The sequence below is a fragment of the Megalobrama amblycephala genome, linkage group LG19 (assembly GCF_018812025.1).
Source record: "Megalobrama amblycephala isolate DHTTF-2021 linkage group LG19, ASM1881202v1, whole genome shotgun sequence".
Lineage (NCBI taxonomy): Eukaryota > Metazoa > Chordata > Actinopteri > Cypriniformes > Xenocyprididae > Megalobrama > Megalobrama amblycephala.
Genome location: NC_063062.1, coordinates 27,960,900 through 27,981,912, shown reverse-complemented (window position 1 = coordinate 27,981,912; position 21,013 = coordinate 27,960,900). Strand labels below are relative to the sequence as shown.

The window sequence follows — 21,013 nt, the reverse complement described above, 5'->3', positions numbered from 1 at the left end:
GCATCGAGTTTCCTGGCATTGCTTTGGGACATATATTAAAGATATTTGGACTTTAGTGCCAAAAACAGTGTATGTCTAATGTGTTGAAGCTTCTCTATTTAAAAAAAGATGAAGACAACAAATGGCCAGTGTCTTTACCATAAGAGACATATCATAAACAGATCACATTAGTTTTAATAAACTATACTTAATTGTCTCTTTCTGAGTTTGTTTTCTAATCTGTTTTTTGCTCTATTCATGCTTGGGTTTCATGGTTAGTTCTCAAGTATGTTAATTGCTTCTGTTCTCTTCAGTTCCCTATCTGTTTGTTACAATGGTTACACATTGATGTGAGTACTCATTTCAGGTGTGCATTAAGTTCCCTCATTTGGTGTATCTATTTATACTCTCTGTTTCTCCTTAGTCTTTGTTCTGTCTTAGTCGTGTTTTATGCTGCCTTAACATGCTCTTGGAATTATCGTAAATACGAGTTTCCTAGGTAAAAAATTGCACATGAACAGCCTCTCATATCGAAACTTGAATGCGATAAGCTCGTAATCACGACTTCGGAAGTGGGAATTATCCAATTTCCCAAAGCATGTGAAGGCAGCATTAGTTGTTGTGTAGTACTGTTTTCTCCTGCAAATTACTGGATTTCAGTTGGTGGATTTAAATGAAAGTTTCCTTGATTTCTACACCTTCATCTTGCACCTTGAAACTACATTGCAGCATGACACAAATATATTTTGCTTAGAGACACAATAGATTATGTGCAAATAAATGTTGGTGATCATGTTTGGACCACTACAAAGTACCAGTACCATTGCTATGCAGACGATGCAGTTTGCCTAGCACACCCCCCAGGAAAACAGTTGGCTAAAAGAATGTATTCCCAGGTTGGTGTCTGTAAATTTTACATATATTTGTTATTGAAACAAATTACTTTGTGATAAAGTTTTTACCTGAGGCTCACCGTCACTAGAACTAATCAAGATTCAAACAACATAATACTTCAGTTCTGTTAGGGATGCACCGATCCGATATTCAGATCGGTATCGGCTCCGATATTGCCATTTTTGCCGGATCGGGTATCGGCCGGACGGGACCGATCCAAATCCGATACTGTGCGTGTACTATTCTGTATTATTGTTAAGCTCCACAAAGGGCACAAAAACATTAAAAAGCACCATAAAGTTTCTGTGCACTACATACCAAGTGTTCTGAAGCCCTTCCATAGTTTAATATGAGGTACAGATAAATATTTATGTCGTTAAATTAAAGGTCACGTAAATGCCTCCCTCTGCTGCAGCTGTCAGTCATTCTCTATTCAGCATTCAGACTGCGTGTCGCGTTCGGTTACGACAGTCAACACAATGAAACACTCTCAAAGATGAATCAATGTTTCTATTATTATACTTCATCAAGATACCGGTAATACAATACGGATCATCAATATATCTTCACTTTGTGCTTTGAACTTTTCACTGCGGAGCGTTGCCGCTGCGCTCTCTGATTCCATTATGCTTCAAGCGCATCATTCTGCACACGGGATGCGCATAAGCGCTTTGTGCCGCTCTGTATGGGAGCCGTTCATATTATAATACTTTTGCGCAATGAAAGATTGTTAATAGCATTTTTTTTTTTGTTCTGTCCTATCTATCATATGTTGCTGCATCATTTTAATTTTTATATTTTAATTATTAGACATTTAATAGCTTCTGATTTCGTCCACATTTTCATATTTATTCACAAACTTATAGGATAAACAAATAGGCCTAGGCTATGCATGTATTTATATTATGAAAAGAAAATATTATGAAAAGAAAATTTTTAAAAAAGTAAAAAAGGTGACTAAATCCTATTCTTCTTAAACAATCATCACTTTTCATTTTCCATCTCATCTCAACACTTTTTGAGGATTGTGAGTGAACGCGATCATCTCTTCCTCTTTACTACTTTACAGAAGTAAATAAACATGAATGAAACTCAAAAAATGTTGAAAGTTGCAGTAGCTTACCGAAATCTGTAGCACGTCAATTCAATCAGTGTTGTAAACAATGTCACGTATTTACCTCAGAAAAGCCATTCGTTGACCATAAACTTATAGTCAGCAGCAAGAAAAATAAAACAAAACGGATTAGAAACTTAATTATGTAAGTATATGTATTATAATATAATATATAATAGAGTGGACAAACTGGGTGCGTGTAATCCAACGCATCGTTTTCATTTCATTCTGAACTCGCGCTCTGCTGCCACACTGGAGCGCGCTCACCACCTACTGGACAGGGGTTTGAATTACAGTTACAAGCAAATTCAGCCTCAGTAATCTGTCAAAATGACGGACAGGCCGATTTTTTCCGTCACTGCTAAAAAAAATTCCATCAATGATGGAAAATTCTCGGTTAACGTGACCTTTGAGATTATATATTATATACACGCCACACTACCGCCGGTGACACTCCACGACCGCGGTGGCGCGGTTGTCATGCCGACCGTCACAGCCCTAAGTGAGGCATACAGTTTATTAGGTAATTTAGCACTTTTCTTATTACTTGAATATCGGATCGGATCGGTATCGGCCGATACTGAATCCCAGGTATCGGTATCGGTATCGGAAGCGAAAAAGGCGGATCGGTGCATCCCTAAGTTCTGTCAAACTGTTTGAAGGTATGTATTAATATCTCAACAATGAAAATGTAGTATGTTCATTACTACATCTGGGAAAATTAAAGTAATGTTTAAAGCATTCATTGTCACATCTTATCCCATGATGTAAAGATACAAACCCCATCTGACTAATCAAAATCAGGTTAAAAGTGTCTCATCCTATCCTGGTTTCAACTTAATATTAAAACTAAACTGCCTAATGTTAGCACCCACTCAGTGGATATAATAACTTAAAATCCTTTTGCAAATATGTCACCACAGGCATGTTTTTTTTTTTTTTTTTTTTTTTTTAATGAAACTCGTGTAAACTATTTTGGGTTAATTATCACCTGTAATCTAGTTAATATTTCCCTGGGTTAACTCCCCAAGACACTGCGTTCTGTACATCCTTTACATTATAACTTTATCTATTCCTATGTTTTCCCCCACAAAAAGAACAACAGTAGTTTTAGCTGCTGACATGAACATATTGTCAATGTCACTCCATCCTTCGGAACATTTGTTCAGACTCAAAATAAGGTCACTGTGGTCATTACGATGTAACCAGAGGTAGAAATTGCTGAAAATCACTGTGGGGAGCCTAGATGGGGAGGTTATTGTGGATGTGTGCAGTTGTTGCAAATATTTCTGGATTCCTTGAGACAGTTGAATGGGATCTGAAACCTCCTTACAAAGGACAAAAGAGAGAAAATAACCATAATACAATATGTAGCAGTGAACAGAACGGTTCCACAATGATGTACTCATACAGTATTTTCAAACTGAAAATCGAGGTTGCCTTTTTATAATATATTGTCATGCTTTTTATAATATATTGACATGGATTTTTAAGTTTGCTCTTGTGAACTGATGGGTGGTGGGGACTTATCAAGTGGTTCTGCAATGGGGCCCCTTATGATCTTATATGGGTCCCATTGTGCACTATGTACTCCTAGACTGAATGCTACACTCTTTAAAAAAAACAAATTGTTAAAAAATAGGGCACAATGTACTGTATTCATTTAACAGAATTCTTTACAGGTTTTTATCTGTATTTTGAATTTTGCACTTCGAGTTGTGTTTTAGGAAAATGTCCATAAAATTAATAGGTAATGAACCGGTAATGAGCTGCCTGTACTTTTTCTGTTATTTTACAGATTTATTTTTGTACAATGTGTAGGTTTTTGCACATTTTAACAATTTTCTTCTAAACTAATGTTTGAAATGCAAATTCATTATGCAAATCATGATGAACTGCATCTGCTCTAGATTTGCACCATTACTTATTTTGTACTTTGTTTGTCATTTTAGCATTTCAGCTGTCATTTCAGTCAATGAATAGCTTGATACATTTTAATAAATGTTAAACAGAATTTAAAACAATCTCACTGTGAAATTACAGCAGTCTAGACAGCAGGATCAGAGTGACCTGGTCAAAACGGTGTGACGGTATGCCTAGAATCAAAGGACAAATAGAGGAGAGAGGGTACTGGGGCAGTAAAGCAGAGTTTATTTTAGCTGTGGCAGGGATTGTGATTGGTCTGGGTAATGTGTGGAGGTTTCCTTACCTCTGCTACAAGAATGGAGGAGGTATGGCAGCCTAAATACACAATTGTTGTTTGCTAATAATGTTGTTTTTTAATAATGTTTTATTGTACTGTTGTGTTCTCAGGGGCGTTCCTGATACCCTACCTGGTGTTTGTTGTTACCTGTGGGGTGCCTCTGTTCCTGCTAGAGACGGCTATGGGACAGTACACACAGGAAGGGGGCATTACATGTTGGCATCGCCTCTGTCCACTGGCTGAGGGTGAGTCAAAAATGAGTTTTTATCAGTTTTTTAAATCATTTTATCTGCATTCTTTGAGCAGGTGGGATTTGCACAGACAACCAGCACTCACATTTTCTAAAGTAGCCTAAATGTGAGGCGATGTACCAATCGAGTCAATATTATTATTATTATTATTATTATTATTATTATTACTGTATTATAAAAGGAGGTGAAATTTGGCACACTGATTGTATTTCTTTAAAGTGCATTTTTATATTGGTCTAATTGAAAATCATGGTTTCCAGTTAAAACCTTAAACAAATAAGAAAAAAATAAAAGAAACAATTTTTTAAAAGAGTAGTTTCACTTCACATCACTGTTAATATGCAGAATACATACTGGCTAGGTTTACTGACTGCAGAATTTATTGTGGGATTTATTTATTTTTCTGAGTTTTTTTTGTTTTCTTTTTTTTTGTTTTTGTCCATAACAGAAAATATATTTTAAAAAATCCATCACAGTAAACAATTAAGGTCTTTTTGAAGAGAATATTGATTTAGTAACATATACTGAAAAAAAAGGGAAAACACAGAATGCGATTTTGTCATTATACTTTATTTGATGTGTTTTGATTTTATTTTCAGGACTTTTAGTATGCTTATCGTTGTTTCCTTTGTTTCATTTTCCCACTCTTGGTTTGTTACTATGGTTATTGATTGAGTACTCGCACCTGTTCGTGTTTAGTTTGTTACCTTTGTGTATTTAAAGGTGCGTTCACGCCATATCGTAATTACTGTACAGTGTGTAAGCTAGGAGTTTTCTGAAAGTTCCCTTGTTTACCACGTGGCCGCTGTACAACCTGACCGCTGTAGATTCATTAAGGCGTTGATAGTGGTGCCATGGAAACATCACATTATGTCAATTACGCGGTAGCGTGAATGCAGCATAGGTCCCTCTGTTTGTCCCGTTTCTTGTCCAGTATTGTTTGTGCCTTGCATGCTGTTTTGTTGAGTTTGCCAGTATTGGATTACCTGAGTTTACTTTAATAAATACACTGCACTTTGATCAAGTGTCACAGACACATCAGGTTCCACCTCACTCCCTTACCCACGCACTCAATCACCATCTTACTAATCACCGCCACCTGAAGATCATCAGCACCATCATTACCACCAGCACTTAAACCCCACACTCACACACACTCACTGTCCGGTCTCGTTTGCACTACAGCTTATTGTATGCTTACCTCAAGGACTCCAAACGCTATACTTACCTGCCTCCATTGTCTCCATCGTCTCCAGTGCTCCTCGTGTTCCTACCTGCCTGTGTGTGTGAGTGTCCCAGTCATCCGTCTCCAGCGTCTGCTTCCATCTTCACCTGCAATACAACAAAAGGACAGTATTACCTTCTCATTCATCTCCAAGAACTGCATTCTCATCATTCACTTACCTGTTGCTCTGCTGATTACGACAATAAACTACCATTACTGCTTTTATTTCTGCCTCCGGTGTCTCTGTCATAACAGAAGACCGGACCATAACAGCATCTATCAGCATGAGCCTCACCGATCCATTCCAGGAGCTCGTGGACGCACTGCGGCGAGCACTCACCCCACAACCACCATCACCGTCACCCACCGCCGCTGCCGCTTCCGCATCCACCGTCACCGCTCCTTCTCCTGTGTTTACCGCCAGTCCCATGGCCGAACCGGCGCCCTAATCAGCGGATGGAATGAACAAGCCCTCATCACCACCTTTCGTCAAGGATTGGAGCCTAATGTGCGGTTGCATCTCGCTGCATACGAGGACTCCATAGGACTCGAACGCTTCATCCAACTCGCCATCCGCGTGGGTTCTCGTATGCAGTCGTGTCTCCTTGAGCACCAGGGCCAGCCACTCTCCAACACCCTCCTCCGTCGGTCCAAACCCGTCAGCTCTCCAGAACCAGCAAGTGAACCTATGCAAGTGGATAATTCCCGTCTAACGGCCGCTGAAAGACAGAGAAGGCTGACCCTGAATCTGTGCTTATACTGTGGATCTCCGGGGCATGTAATCTCCATATGCCCAACTCGTCCTCCTCGGCCCGTGGTGAGTGCTATAATTCCCTCCATTCAAAAGATGAAACCACTCACTACCATTGTAAACCTTACTGCTGCTAATGCCTCTGTTCCAGTGGTGGCGCTCCTCGATTCAGGGTCAGCAGGAAATTTCATCTCCAGCGCCCTCTGTCGACACCTCAAACTCAAGACCTCTCCGTCTCCGATTAATTACCAGGTCCACTCCATCACGGGCAAACTCCTGAGCCGTAAGATGATCCGTCGCTGTGTGGGACCTCTTCAACTACAAGTGGGTATACTTCACACGGAGAACATCCATCTGCTGGTTCTGGAGGAGTCCACCGCTGACGTGGTTCTAGGACGCCCGTGGCTTGAACAACACAGCCCCACCATCTCCTGGCGCACGGGCGAAGTCCTGAAGTGGGGCGACCACTGTTTCTCCAACTGCTTTCCAGTACTTCCGGTTCCAAGATCTCCACTCTCCAAGACTCTCTCCATCAATGCCATGTCCATCGAAAGTCCTGTAGAGAAGCGCTCTGTGGATATTCCACCCGACTACGCCTCCTTCAGTGACGTCTTCTGCCCGCAACGTGCCTCCAAGCTACCTCCACACCAGCCATGGGACTGTCCATCGATCTGTTACCGGGTGAGCCAGTGCCCAGGGGACGCATCTACCCCCTGTCACTACCGGAGGAGAAGGCCATGGAGGAATGCATCGAAGAGGCCCTTAACCAAGGATACATCCGCCCGTCTACTTCCCCTACTGCTTCAAGCTTTTTCTTCGTGGCAAAAAAGGACGGAGGCTTGCGGCCATGCATAGACTACCGCGCACTCAACAAGATAACCGTCAAATTCCGGTATCCACTTCCCCTCGTCCCAGCGGCCCTGGAACATCTCCGTGGTGCCACTGTGTTCACCAAGCTGGACCTCCGCGTACAACCTCATCCGGATACGCGAGGGGGGCAAGTGGAAGACCGCCTTCGTCACGCCCACCGGCCATTATGAATACCTGGTAATGCCATATGGCCTGGTCAACGCCCCCTCCGTATTCCAGGATTTCATCCACGAGGTGCTCCGGGAGTTTCTCCACAAGTTCGTGCTGGTGTATATTGACGACATCCTCATCTACTCCCGGAGCTTGGCCGAACATCGCCACCACGTTGCGGAGGTCCTCCAACGCTTACGGCAATTCCATCTGTTCCTCAAAGCAGAGAAGTGCTCTTTCCACCAGCCCTCTGTCCACTTCCTGGGTTACGTAATTGATCACAGTGGCATCCGGATGGACGAGGGGAAGGTCTCTGCTATCCAAACCTGGCCAACTCCAACCACCATAAAAGAACTCCAACGCTTCCTCGGATTCTCCAATTTCTACCGCCGTTTCATCAAGAATTACAGTACCATCCCTGCTGCTGCGAATCCCCGAAGACATAGTCTCTGACAGAGGGCCCCAATTTATCTCCCGTGTCTGGAAGGCGTTCTTCTCCCTCCTGGGTGTGACCGTCAGCCTGTCGTCCGGATACCATCCTCAGTCGAACGGGCAGACGGAACAGAAGATCCAGGAGATAGGCCGCTTCCTGCATACCTTCTGTCACGGCCACCAGGACTCCTGGAACCAGTACCTGGGTTAGGCCGAGTACGCACAAAACAAGCCACAAGCCACAACTGGACTGACACCTTTTCAGTGCGTACTCGGTTACCAACCCCCACTGTTCCCCTGGGACGGGGAACCCTCCAACGTTCCGGCAGTCGACTACTGGTTCCGGGAGAGCGAGAGGGTTTGGGACTCTGCACACCACCAACTGCAGAGAGCCCTGTGCAGACGCAAGATGACAGCCGACCTTCGGCGCTCCCACGCCCCTACCTACCAACCGGGGCAGAAGGTCTGGCTGTCCACCAGAGACATCAGGATGCATCTGCCCTGCAAGAAGCTGAGTCCCCGCTTCATTGGCCCGTTCACCATCCTTCGACAGATCAACCCAGTCACGTATCGCCTCCAACTCCCTGCACAATACAAGAGAATTCATCCCACGTTTCATGTCTCACTATTAAAGCCTCACCACCCTTCTCTTCTTCCCTCCACAGAACCTGACGTGGCAGCCGTCGAGCCCCCCCTTCCACTCATCCTGGATGATGGTACTGCCTACGTGGTTCGTGAAATTCTGGATTCCCGGCGCCGTGGTGGTCTACTGGAATATCTGGTAGACTGGGAAGGTTATGGCCCCGAGGAACGCTCATGGGTCCCCAAGAATGATATCCTTGATCCTAATCTGTTACAGACTTTCCACACCAACCACCCGGACAGACCTGCCCCACGCCCTAGAGGATGACCACCACGACGTCGGGGTCCTCGGCCCTCAGGAGCGGGCCGTTGGAGGGGGGGTACTGTCACAGACACGTCAGGTTCCACCTCACTCCCTTACCCATGCACTCAATCACCAGCTTACTAATCACCGCCACCTGAAGATCATCAGCACCATCATTACCACCAGCACTTAAACCCCACACTCACACACACTCACTGTCCGGTCTCGTTTGCACTACAGCTTATTGTATGCTTACCTCAAGGACTCCAAACGCTATACTTACCTGCCTCCATTGTCTCCATCGTCTCCAGTGCTCCTCGTGTTCCTACCTGCCTGTGTGTGTGAGTGTCCCAGTCATCCGTCTCCAGCGTCTGCTTCCAGCTTCACCTGCAATACAACAAAAGGACAGTATTACCTTCTCATTCATCTCCAAGAACTGCATTCTCATCATTCACTTACCTGTTGCTCTGCTGATTACGACAATAAACAACCATTACTGCTTTTATCTCTGCCTCCGGTGTCTCTGTCATAACATCAAGACTTTGCATCTTATCTTCTTCACTGGACTGAAAATTATTTGTGTTCTATACAACAATATTGTTTTTTTGTTTTGTTTTGTTTTGTTTGTTTTGTTTTTTTGCTTTCAATTTATGTAAATCTCTATGTGCAATCTATTATACATATAAAATCACTTTGAGAGTACTTAATTTGGTTACTTTAAAATAACTTAATTCAGTGGGTCAATAACTTCATTGCTGGTGAAGTATCTGTTTGTTTTTGTCAGGTATTGGCTATGCAGGACAGCTGATAGTGCTGTACAGCTGCATGTATTACATCATCATTCTGGCCTGGGCATTTTTCTACCTCATCTCTTCTTTCAGCTCCCAACTGCCATGGGAAAGCTGTGACAACACCTGGAACACAGGTGACAATTTGAAACAAAACTCACCTAAAGAAGTAACATCTGCCGAACGTATCTAAATATGCTGAACCAGGGGTTTGCAAACCATGTTTTCTTCTTCTCCTCCTTCTTTGTCTTAGATGATTGTGTAAATCTCGCTGCAAAGAATCTGACCCTAAACTGGACAACGCTGATTAATTCAACCTCTGCAGTTACTGAGTTATGGAAGTAAATAAACTCACCATGATAACAATTGAAAATAATAAAATCAAATCTTGCAAGAACATTCCAAATTTTAGCAAATTATTAAGCCATATTGTTGCTTTCTCTCATTAAATTTTACAGACACAGAGTGCTGGCTCTCTCTGGAGGTATTGAGGAGGTTGGTAAAATCAACTGGGAGATTCTTCTGTGTCTCATTGCAATGTGGATCATATGTTATTTCTGTGTCTGGAAAGGAGTCAAATCTACAGGCAAGGTGTGCAAAAAATATCATTGAAGAGAATTTTGTCTGTCCACAGTAAACATTTCTCAAAATGTCAAAATTCAATTAATCTTGGTCCTTGATTCTTCTGCATTTACAGTTTTTATATTAATTAATATTTATATTTATTATTATTATTATTATTATTATTATTATTATTATTATTATGCAAATGTGTGTAATTTTTACCCTTTCTTGTTTGTGCCTGTACTGTAGGTAGTGTATTTCACAGCCACATTTCCTTATGTGATGCTACTGGTGTTGCTGATTCGTGGGTGGAGCTCTGCAGGGTGTTATATTTTACCTGTACCCTGAACCGGCACAGGTAACCCCACCATCTGCTCTTTCCTGGCATCAGGCTTAATAACCGTTATACAAAGACTAGTTCAGTTGATATTACTGTATAAATAAATGTTTTTGCATAGTATTTTTAATTACATTCACAACCAGTAAAAAGTATGTTATTTTCTTGTTAAAAGTAGCAAAACAAAATTGAAATTTTGCGGACATCAAACTAGCATTAATATTACAATTCTTGAGCCCTTTCCCAAGTCCTCCCTTCTAATGTGTTGTGCATTTAGGTTTGGATGGAAGCAGGAGCTCAGATCTTTTTCTCCTATTCTATAGGAACAGCCTCTCTTACTGTATTAGGCAGCTACAATAAATATAACAACAACTGCTACAGGTTAGTTCAGTATTATTAAAAAATATGATATTTTTCCAGTATTTTTTTTTTCTTTTCAGGATTCTCTTGAACTATACTGTACGTATGCTGCTGCTTTTGTTTAAGTGCTTTTTCAAAGGTATTCTTACTTCAGGGTATGGGGTGTCTAAGTCACATTAATTAATCAGTGATGTACCTCAGGGTTCGGTGTTTGGCCCCCTCCTCTTCTCTCTTCTACATAGCATACAATTTAGACACACTGATCTGCGTACCAAGGACTTGTATAATATATGTTTTCCCTATCAGGGACAGCTTATGGCTTTGCCTTCTGAACAGTGGCACCAGTGTTGTAGCTGGCTTTGCTGTCTTCTCAGTCCTGGGCTTCATGACTCAAAAGCAGGGTGTCCCCATTGAGAAGGTGGCAGAATCAGGTACTGCAACATTCTCATGATTTTTTAAAAAGCTTCAGAACAGTAAATACTCAAGAAAAGATTCTCTCTATGTCTTTTTTTTCAGGTCCAGGACTAGCATTCATAGCTTATCCACAGGCAGTAGCTATGATGCCTTTCCCTCAGTTGTGGGCTGTTTGTTTCTTCATCATGATTATTTTGCTGGGACTAGATACACAGGTGTGCTACAACTCAAACCTAAATTCTTAATCAAGGGCCATGTTTAAGGGGTATACTGATATTAAAACCTTCTTAAGTTGGGATGCTGCTAAGTAGATGTAATATACAATCTAAATCTCATCTAATACACTTGAAAGTGTTTTACAATTCTAATACACTTGTGTTCTGCATCCCACAAAGTTTGTTGCGATGGAAGTTTTCATGACATCAGTGATGGACTTGTACCCTATGGTACTGCGCAAAGCTGGACGTCGAGAAATATTCCTTCTACTTTTCTGTCTTGTTTGCTTCTTCAGCCAACTTGTCATGGTTACAGAGGTTTGTGTTTGTATAACTTGCTACACACTATCATACCTTTAACATTCTATGCTGTATACTCTTACAAGCTACTACTTTTGAAAATAGTGGCCAGTATACAGCGCATATTGTGCAGTATGCATTCCAATCCTTTGTGTTGACTTCCACACCTTTGTTCTGTTTGAGTTGTAATTTTGCATTTTGACCTACAGGGGGGCATGTATGTATTCCAGTTGTTTGACTATTATGCTTGCAGTGGAGCCTGTCTACTTTTCCTCTGTGTGTTTGAGTCTTTGGCCATGGGTTGGGTTTTTGGTGAGTTGCACAGAAGCTACAGAAACTGAGAGTTGTAAAAAAAAAAAAAAAAAAAATACTGAAGACATACTGTAAATAGAATGTAGTAGTATTCAGAACTTCCCTCCCAGTGTAAAAGACGATTTAAACAGCTTGTTCTGTACTATCATGACCTTCTGATGTCAGCCATTTTAATACATTTGAACAGAACCACCCAAAATTATGACCCAACAATGACACCTTTCTGTATTCAAAATCTTAACCTACCTAGTCACCATGATGCAATAAGGAAGATAGATAGATAGATAGATAGATAGATAGATAGATAGATAGATCTATGTAACTCTAGATTGCACTGGCTGATAGATCCTTAACATGCAATCTGCAAGCTGTTTCACCATTACCAGAGGGCACAAGCTGATTGGCCTCTGCTGATTCTGCATCCAATGAGATTGCTTGCTCAACATTTAAATAGTTTGGTTCAGTATTCGTTGTAAATTGGTCCTTCAGTGCATTATCAGAGTTCCTCTGAAACTCCACCTCCTTACAAAGGGTTAGTTCACCCAAAAATGAAAACTCTGTCATTAATTACTGACCCTCATGTCGTTTTACACCCGTAAGACCTTCGTCCATCTTCGGAACACAAATTAAGATGTATTTGATGAAATCTGAGAGCTCTCTGACTCCTCAATTGACAGCAATTTAACCACCACTTTCAAGGTCCAGAAAGGTACTAAAGACATTGTTAAAATAGTCGATGTGACCGCATTGGTTCAACATTAATTTTATGAAGCAAGGAGTATACTTTTTGTGTGTAAAAACAGGACAAAAATGACAAATTTATTCAACAATATCTTCTCTTCTGTGTCATTCTCCTATGCTTTCACATCCATACACATCCTTATACATCCATATAAGAACGCTGACTCAGTATTTGCAGACGCTATTTTAACAATGTCTTTAGTACCTTTCTGAACCATGAAGTCAGAGTCAGAGAGCTCTCAGATTTCATTAAATATATCTTTGTGTTCTGAGTAATTTGTGTTCTGAAGATGAAAGAAGGTCTTACAGGTGTGAAACGACATGAGGGTGAGTAATTAAAGACAGAATTTTCATTTTTGGGTGAACTAACACTTTAAGAAATGAGAAACAGAAGTTTTCTTGTCAGTGTCCCTGATCATTTTTGAAAATGATCATAAGAAACTAAATTATGAATTAATACATTTTTTACTTTAAATTAAATAAATATGATTTATGATATGAGACAGCTGACAGTTTCTGAAACCGCAATAGACAGCAATGACAGAATCTAAAAGCCAGTGATGCTCAATTCTTCCCTAACACCACAGGGGCTGAGAGAATGTTTGACGTCATTGAAGACATGACAGACTCACGACCCAATTACATGTTCATGCTGTGCTGGAAATACCTGACTCCTCTCGTGTCCCTGGTGTGTGTCTCTGCATTTCAACAACAAATCTCTCAGATCATTATTTACTGTAGTTGTAGATCCTTGGCTAAAGCCATTTCTCACATTCTTCTGATTTCATTCTCCTTTTTCTTTTCCATCCATTCTTCACAACTTCTCTTTTTTCTTCTGTCCATTTTCAGGTGTCATTTGTCTGTTCAATGGTGAAGTACAAGCCTCTCACTTTTAACCGCTGGTATGTGTACCCGGACTGGGCGTACGCACTAGGCTGGTTACTGGCCCTGTCCTCCATTCTGCTGGTGCCTTGTTGGGCACTGATCCGAATGTTTACTGAGAAAGGAAGCCTAAAACAGGTGAGATTAAACGTGATCAAGAGATGAACAAGCCGCTGAGATATCATCAGGGCAGGGATGTATGTTTAAATTTTAACCAATGCTAAATTTTATAACTGACCAAGAGTAAATCAACTAACAGATTAATGTTGTTTCTCTGTGTCTGTGTGTCTTGACAGCGATGGCATCACTTTTGTAGTCCTGACACAAACCTCCCTTTTATATGTAAGCAACAAGCTGACACACAAGAAAAGACCTTCATCACAGAGATGGAAGATTTAGTCAAGAGAAACACAAGCTAAAAGATGCTATTTTTTTCAATTTGTTTGTATTAATCTTTGTAATTTAATCAGATATTCATGTCCTTGACAACAGCACACAAGGGTGCCTGAACTGCAAAATGTGTCATTGAAACGTTATTGTGCTTTCACATGCCTGACACATGCCAGACTTGAGTGTTCCTGCAATAGGTTGTTTGCACATGATGTCACGGGGTGGCGCAAAATACAGATGAAGGCAGGAAGTGATTTTCTACATAGGGAAACATGAAATGCCTATGTTTTGCGTCATTTGTTGTTGCTCTAATCGATCAAACTGAGAAACCACAAGGAACTTTTATCGTGTACCAAAAGTTGTTGTTCATCAGGGGAGGAAATTTACTGTGATAGAAAGTGACTTGTAATCCTGCCACTGTGGTTGGGTGGAGCCGAGTCGGATAATGCTTGTGTGGGGAAGTGACCACTTTGTCAAAAGTTAATACAACTTGCATATGCAACCACTAACAAAAAAGTAGCATGCCTCCATAGTTTTGTATGCTTAAATTTGTTTTCTGGAGTAGAAGGATGTCTGTGCCCAGTTAAATAAAGCACCTTAAGTGTAATTTTCCTTAGTATAACATATGTTTTGGAAAACACCATTAGTGTTACACAGAGCGAGCAGGTTCAATCCAAGTCTTCTAACGAGACATGATCGGCCACTTTATAATATAAACATTTTATTTTAAGCGTTTATTCACATAAACATTGAACAAATTACATAAATAGCACCCTATCTGAATTAAAAAATAACATATATATGGCAACAATGGAATTTTATAACGGCAAAATCTGGGTTGTTGTCGTGAAACACTTAAAAACACATTTAAGTCATTCCCATTGGTAAGGGAAATCACGCCTTAAGTCTAATACTTAAGGGAAAACTTGAGGCGAATATTCCAATTCTTGAGGCGAATATTCCAATTCCAAATTGCTCCTCTTTATGACGCAAGGATCAAGTCCAACATATGTTGTGGTTTTCTCTGTATATACATCACTTGTAACAGTGTCTAAACCAATACATTAAGGATTTTCCTTCCATCCATTCTTCTTTTCACTTCCTGTCCTCCATCTGAATTTCATGTGTCATCAGAATCACGTCATTGCAAACAAGCTATTGAGTGTAAAATTGGTGTGTTAACCTTTGTATTGCAGTTAGTTTTCAAACCTTGTGGTTTGTGTGTGCTCTGGTGTCAAAACAGTGTTATAATCCTTTTGCTATCAGGTAGTGATTTTTCTTTTCTTTCTTACATTGATTCAGGTATCGTATCTATCTTATATTAAAGGTGCCCTAGAACTTTTTTTTTAAAAGATGTAATATAAGTCTAAGGTGTCCCCTGAATGTGTCTGTGAAGTTTCAGCTCAAAATACCCCATAGATTTTTTTAAATAAATTTTTTTAACTGCCTATTTTGGGGCATAATTAGAAACGAGCCGATTTCAGATTGCGGCCCCTTTAAATCGCGCGCTCTCCGCCCCCTCCCGAGCTCTCGACTCTATCACAGCATAAACAAAGTTCACACAGCTAATATAACCCTCAAAATGGATCTTTACAAAGTGTTCGTCATGCATACTGAATGCATGCGTCGGATTATGTGAGTATTGTATTTATTTGGGTGTTTACATTTGATATTGAATGAGTTTGAGGCTATGCTCTGTGGCTAACGGCTAACACTACACTGTTGGAGAGATTTATAAAGAATGAAGTTGTGTTTATGAATTATACAGACTGCAAGTGTTTAAAAATGAAAATAACGACGGCTCTTGTCTCCGTGAATACAGTAAGAAACGATGGTAACTTTAACCACATTTAACAGTACATTAGCAACATGCTAACGAAACATTTAGAAAGACAATTCACAAATATCACTAAAAATATCATATTGTCATGGATCATGTCAGTTCCCATTCAGTCGGTCACGTTCGACGTACGTCGGACAGACCGACGAATAGGAATCTCGCTAGAGAGGCCAATCTACTTCGAGTGTAACTAAAACGAGCCAATGCACATTGGCATGCAATCATATGCATCAGCTGCTCGCCTCGCAGCGCGGGTATATAATGAGCAGCAGGTGCGTTGCATCTTCAGCTTTTCGCTTCGGAGCCGAACGGTGTTTGTTCCTGTTCTCTGCAAGCGAGTGTCTGCTAGAAGACGAGTCAAGCTTTTTGGTTGAACTTCTCTTTTTTTTCCGAGTGCAGGCGAACAGCACAGCAGCGGGGTTGAAGTCCTCTCTTTTTCTGTTGTTGTTTCGTTGCCGTTTTTGAGCAAATAGCTGTTTTGACAGCGTCGGAAGGCTGTTCTCACGGCCGGTACGGTGCGCTTTTGAGCGCTGAAAAGCCGTTTTTACGGCTGGTAAGAGTGAGCGCCTTCAAAGAGAGAGAGAGCGCACACGACAGGCTGCACATAATCCCTGTCTGTGTTGCGGCGGCCGTTCCCCTGCGTGCTTCAGCACTTTTAAAAGAGTAAAGTCCCTGAAAGAGCTTACACAAGTAGATTCGCGTCTTTTTAAAGATGACATCCTACTTGTGTTTCTGGATGCGGTCGTTCCTGTCCTCACTGACGGCCACGATCACTGTTTCACATGTCTGGGCGCGTGTTGAAATGATGTTCGTGGGTGTTTCATGTTTTCATATGAGAACATGATCGCGTCGACACGCCGGTCGTGACTCTTCTTTCTCCGGGAAGCTTGAGTCCCCTCTGTTGTTGGCCAGCTGCCGCTTGTGTGTAAAAGCACAGCCGCGGGTCTGCCCGACACTCTGGGAAGACCGTGGAGATCAGCGAGAGCAAACCTCTCGCTCCTCTGCGTGTCGTGTGCCGTCGAGCTGCCGGGCTGCAGCGCGGGTTGTCACGGCAACCCAGCGCTCGCTCGACGCTCTAGATGCGCGGTTCCCTTGCATAATCTCCATTGTAGCGCCCTCTCTGGTGCACCAGAAGAGGTCTACTTTGCTGATATGGCTTGGGTGACATGAGGTTGAGGGGTTCCTTCGGGGAACCAACCCCCTAGGGCCCCTCCCTCTCTAGCGCATTGCAAGCTGTGCAGTTTCTGGATTGGATTGCTGGTCCTTCTCATAGGGGAACCTAGCATTTCATTCAGAGCTCCAGCTGAGGGACAGACGTCGATTGCAGCATCGGAGAGAGTGCTGTTATGCTCTGGAAATGAGGGTGACGCTGCCCACTGTAATGGTGTGTGCTTATGCTGACTCAGATTCGGAGTTTACAGCCATGCTTTCCTGGGTCTTCCAGATGTGCATGGAAAACTTGGCAGTATGGGGGTATGTTGGTGCCATAAATATGGAATGCCAAAATCTGCATAAGTTTTTCCTCTCTCACTACCCTCTTGGTTGGGGTGGCTGTACACAGACCACACCCACCCTGCATGTGAGGCCAAGGCACTCTTTTTGCATGAGGGTAGTTCTGTGCTGGGGTTGAGCTGCGCTTGTTGACTAACCGTGATCAAAGTCACGGCGCAGGCCCTCAGCCAGACGATGTCCACCTCAGTGGTCCAGAAGTGCCCCCTGGCTTACCTTGTGAGGTGCGAGAGGTTGTCAAGCTAAATGCTTTCTCAATGCTCCCATCTTACGAGGTGGCCTTTTCGGTGACACTGTCGAGGACTGAGCCCAGCGGTTCTCCTCAGTTAGTAGCGGATCGGGGAGCTTCCCATGACAAACCATTGAGTTCCTCTTGGGCCGCCCCTCGGTCTGCTCGTCGCCAAGGGTGTCGTCCCCTGCAAGAAACTCTGGCCCAGCAGGCTCTGCTGTGTCCATTGCGGGGAGATGACGCCTCCCGTCTCTGCAGCTGTTAAGTGGTTGGTGAGAATCACCCCTGAGACGGGCGACCCAGAGATGGGTGGGGCTGCTCTTCCACCCCTGGAGGAGGGCCGGGTGGTAAATCCTTTTATTGGGTTTGTTTCTGTTCCGCCACTGACCCAAGAGGCAGTGGTACCCAAAATTAAAAGAGCAGTTCCTCCATTTCCAGGTCTGAAGAGGGTTTGGAGAGCAGTGGGAGGAGAAAAACCTCACCACTCTCATCCCCCTCTTCTGTCGCCAGCGGACAGCAGCGAGCAGCGGGCAGCCAAAGCCTCGACTGCTCCCTCTGTCCATCTGTGGAACCAGGTAAGTAGTTGCCTAGCACACTGTGACGCCGCTTCGGGCCGCCTCACAAAGAGAGCCCCCCGAGCCGCGTCCCTGTGTTCCACCTCGCTGCCCCGCTGCGGGTACGCCAGTGGTCTCTTTGGTCCCACTTGTACGGTCTCTGCGAGCCCGGTTAGCGCTCCCCAGTCCGTCTCGCTGGCTCATTCGGACCATCAGGCTCGGCTATGCGATTCAGTTCGCCCGGCATCCCCCCAAGTTCAGGGACGTCCTCTTCACTACAGTGAAAGATGTCGTTGCCCCGTCTTGCGTGCGGAGATCGCAGTCCTACTGGCGGAGGACGCGATGGAGCCGGCCCCTCCAGCCGATATGAGGTCAGGGTTCTACAGTCCCTACTTCATTGTACCCAAAAAGAGCAGTGGGTTATGACCGATCTTGGACCTGCGAGTTTTGAATCGGAGCCTGTACAAGCTACCGTTCAAAATGCTGACGCAGAAGCGCATTTTTGAGTGCATCCGTCCCCGAGATTGGTTTGCAGCGATCGACCTGAAGGACGCGTACTTCCATGTCTCATTTCTTCCGCAACACAGGCCATTCCTGCGCTTTGCGTTCGAAGGTCGAGCATATCAGTACAGAGTCCTACCCTTCGGGCTGGCCCTGTCTCCCTGCGTCTTTACGAAAGTCGTAGGGGGAGCCCTTGTTCCCATGAGAGAACAGGGTGTTTGCATTCTCAACTACCTCGACTGGCTCATTCTAGCACAGTCCCGGGGTTAGTTGTGCGAACACAAGGATTTGGTGCTCAGACACCTCAGCCAGTTGGGTCTTCAGGTCAACTGGGAAAAGAGCAAACTCTCCCCTGTGCAGAGGATCTCTTTTCTCGGTATGGAGCTGGATTCGGTCGAACAGATAGCACGCCTCACAGAGGAACGTGCTCAGTCGGTGTTGAACTGCCTGAATACGTTCAATGGCAGGACAGCGGTCCCACTGAAATCCTTTCAGAGGCTCCTGGGGCATATGGCGGCCGCGGCGGCAGTAACCCCGCTTGGTCTGCTTCATATGAGACTGCTTCAACACTGGCTTCACGGCCGAGTCCCGAGATGGGCATGGCAACGCGGCACATTCCGGGTGCTAATCACTCAGGAGTGCCGCCAAGCCTTCAGTCCGTGGGCGGACCCTTTGTTCTCCGGGCAGGAGTGCCCCTAGAACAAGTGTCCCGGCATGCTGTGGTATTCACAGATGCTCCTGCCACCGGCTGGGGTGCCACGTACAACGGGCATGCAGTGTCAGGGGTTTGGACGGGACCCCATCTGCATTGGCACATCAATTGCCTCGAGTTGCTAGCAGTACGTCTTGCTCTGAGCCGCCTCAAAGGGCCGCTACGGGGCAAGCATGTACTGGTCCGTACGGACAACACTGCGACCGTTGCGTACATCAACCATCAAGGTGGTCTACGCTCCCGTCGCATGTCGCAACTCGCCCGCCATCTCCTCCTCTGGAGTCAGAAGCGTCTGAGGTCGCTTCATGCCATTCTTGTCCCTGGTGTGCTCAGCCATGTGGCCGACGAGCTATCACGAGCTGAGCTGCCAGGAGAGTGGCGACTCCACCCCCAGGTGGTCCAGCTGATCTGGAGAGAGTTTGGAGAGGCTCAGGTAGACCTGTTTGCCTCACCGGAAACCTCCCACTGCCAGTTGTTTTACCCCCTGTCCGAGGGAACACTCGGGACAGACGCACTGGCACTCAGCTGGCCCCGGGGCCTTCGCAAATATGCATTTCCCCCAGTGAGCCTACTTGCACAGACCCTGTGCAAAGTCAGGGAGGACGAGGAGCAGGTCCTCTTAGTTGCGCCCTATTGGCCCGACCAGACCTGGTTTCCAGAACTTTCACTCCTTGCGACAGCCCTCCCTGGCCCATTCCTCTGAGGAAGGACCTTCTTCTCAGAGACGGGGCACTCTTTGGCACCCGCATCCAGACCTCTGGAAACTCCATGTCTGGTCCCTGGACGGGACGCGGAGGTTCTAGGTGACTTACCCCCTGAGGTACTTAACACCATCAATTCGGCACTTGCACTGTCTACGAGACGTGCTTACACCTCGAAGTGGAACCTGTTCGTCGAGTGGTGCTCTTCTCGCCGAGAAGACCCCCGAGGATGCTCGATCGGAGTCGTGCTTTCGTTCTTGCAGCAAGGGTTGGAGCGTAGGCTGTCCCCCTCCACCCTCAAAGTCCATACTGCTGCTATCTCCGCTTACCACGACCACATAGATGGCAAATCTGTTGGTCAGCACGACCTGGTCGTCAGGTTCCTTAGGGGGGCGAGACGGTTAAATCCTCCTCGTCCCCCCTCCATACCCTCTTGGGACCTCACTCTGGTGCTAAGAGCACTTCAGATTGCTCCCTTTGAGCCTTTGCAATCGGCAGACTTAAAGATTCTGTCTATGAAGACTTTGCTGCTGGTTGCATTGGCCTCCATCAAGAGGGTAGGGGACCTGCAGTCATTTTCGGTCGACGTATCGTGCCTGGAGTTCGGGCCGGGTGATAGCCATGTGGTACTAAGACCCCGGCCTGGCTATGTGCCCAAGGTTCCTACCACTCCCTTCAGGGACCAGGTGGTGAGCCTGCAAGCGCTGCCCTCGGAGGAGGCAGACCCAGCCCTGGCTTTGCTCTGTCCAGTTTGCGCTTTGCGACAGTACATAGACAGAACCAAAGCCTCAGGACCTCAGACCAGCTCTTTGTCTGTTATGGAGGCCAGCAGAAGGGAAAGGCTGTCTCCAAGCAGAGGATGGCCCACTGGATAGTGGATGCAATCGCCCTGGCTTACCAAGCTCAGGG

The 21,013-nt window shown here is 44.4% G+C and overlaps 1 pseudogene; it reads left to right on the top strand.

Annotated features, from left to right (window-relative positions):
- Positions 1–3,889: 3,889 nt before the first annotated feature.
- LOC125254309 lies at positions 3,890–15,430 on the top strand (annotated as a pseudogene).
- The last annotated feature ends 5,583 nt before the right edge of the window (positions 15,431–21,013 follow it).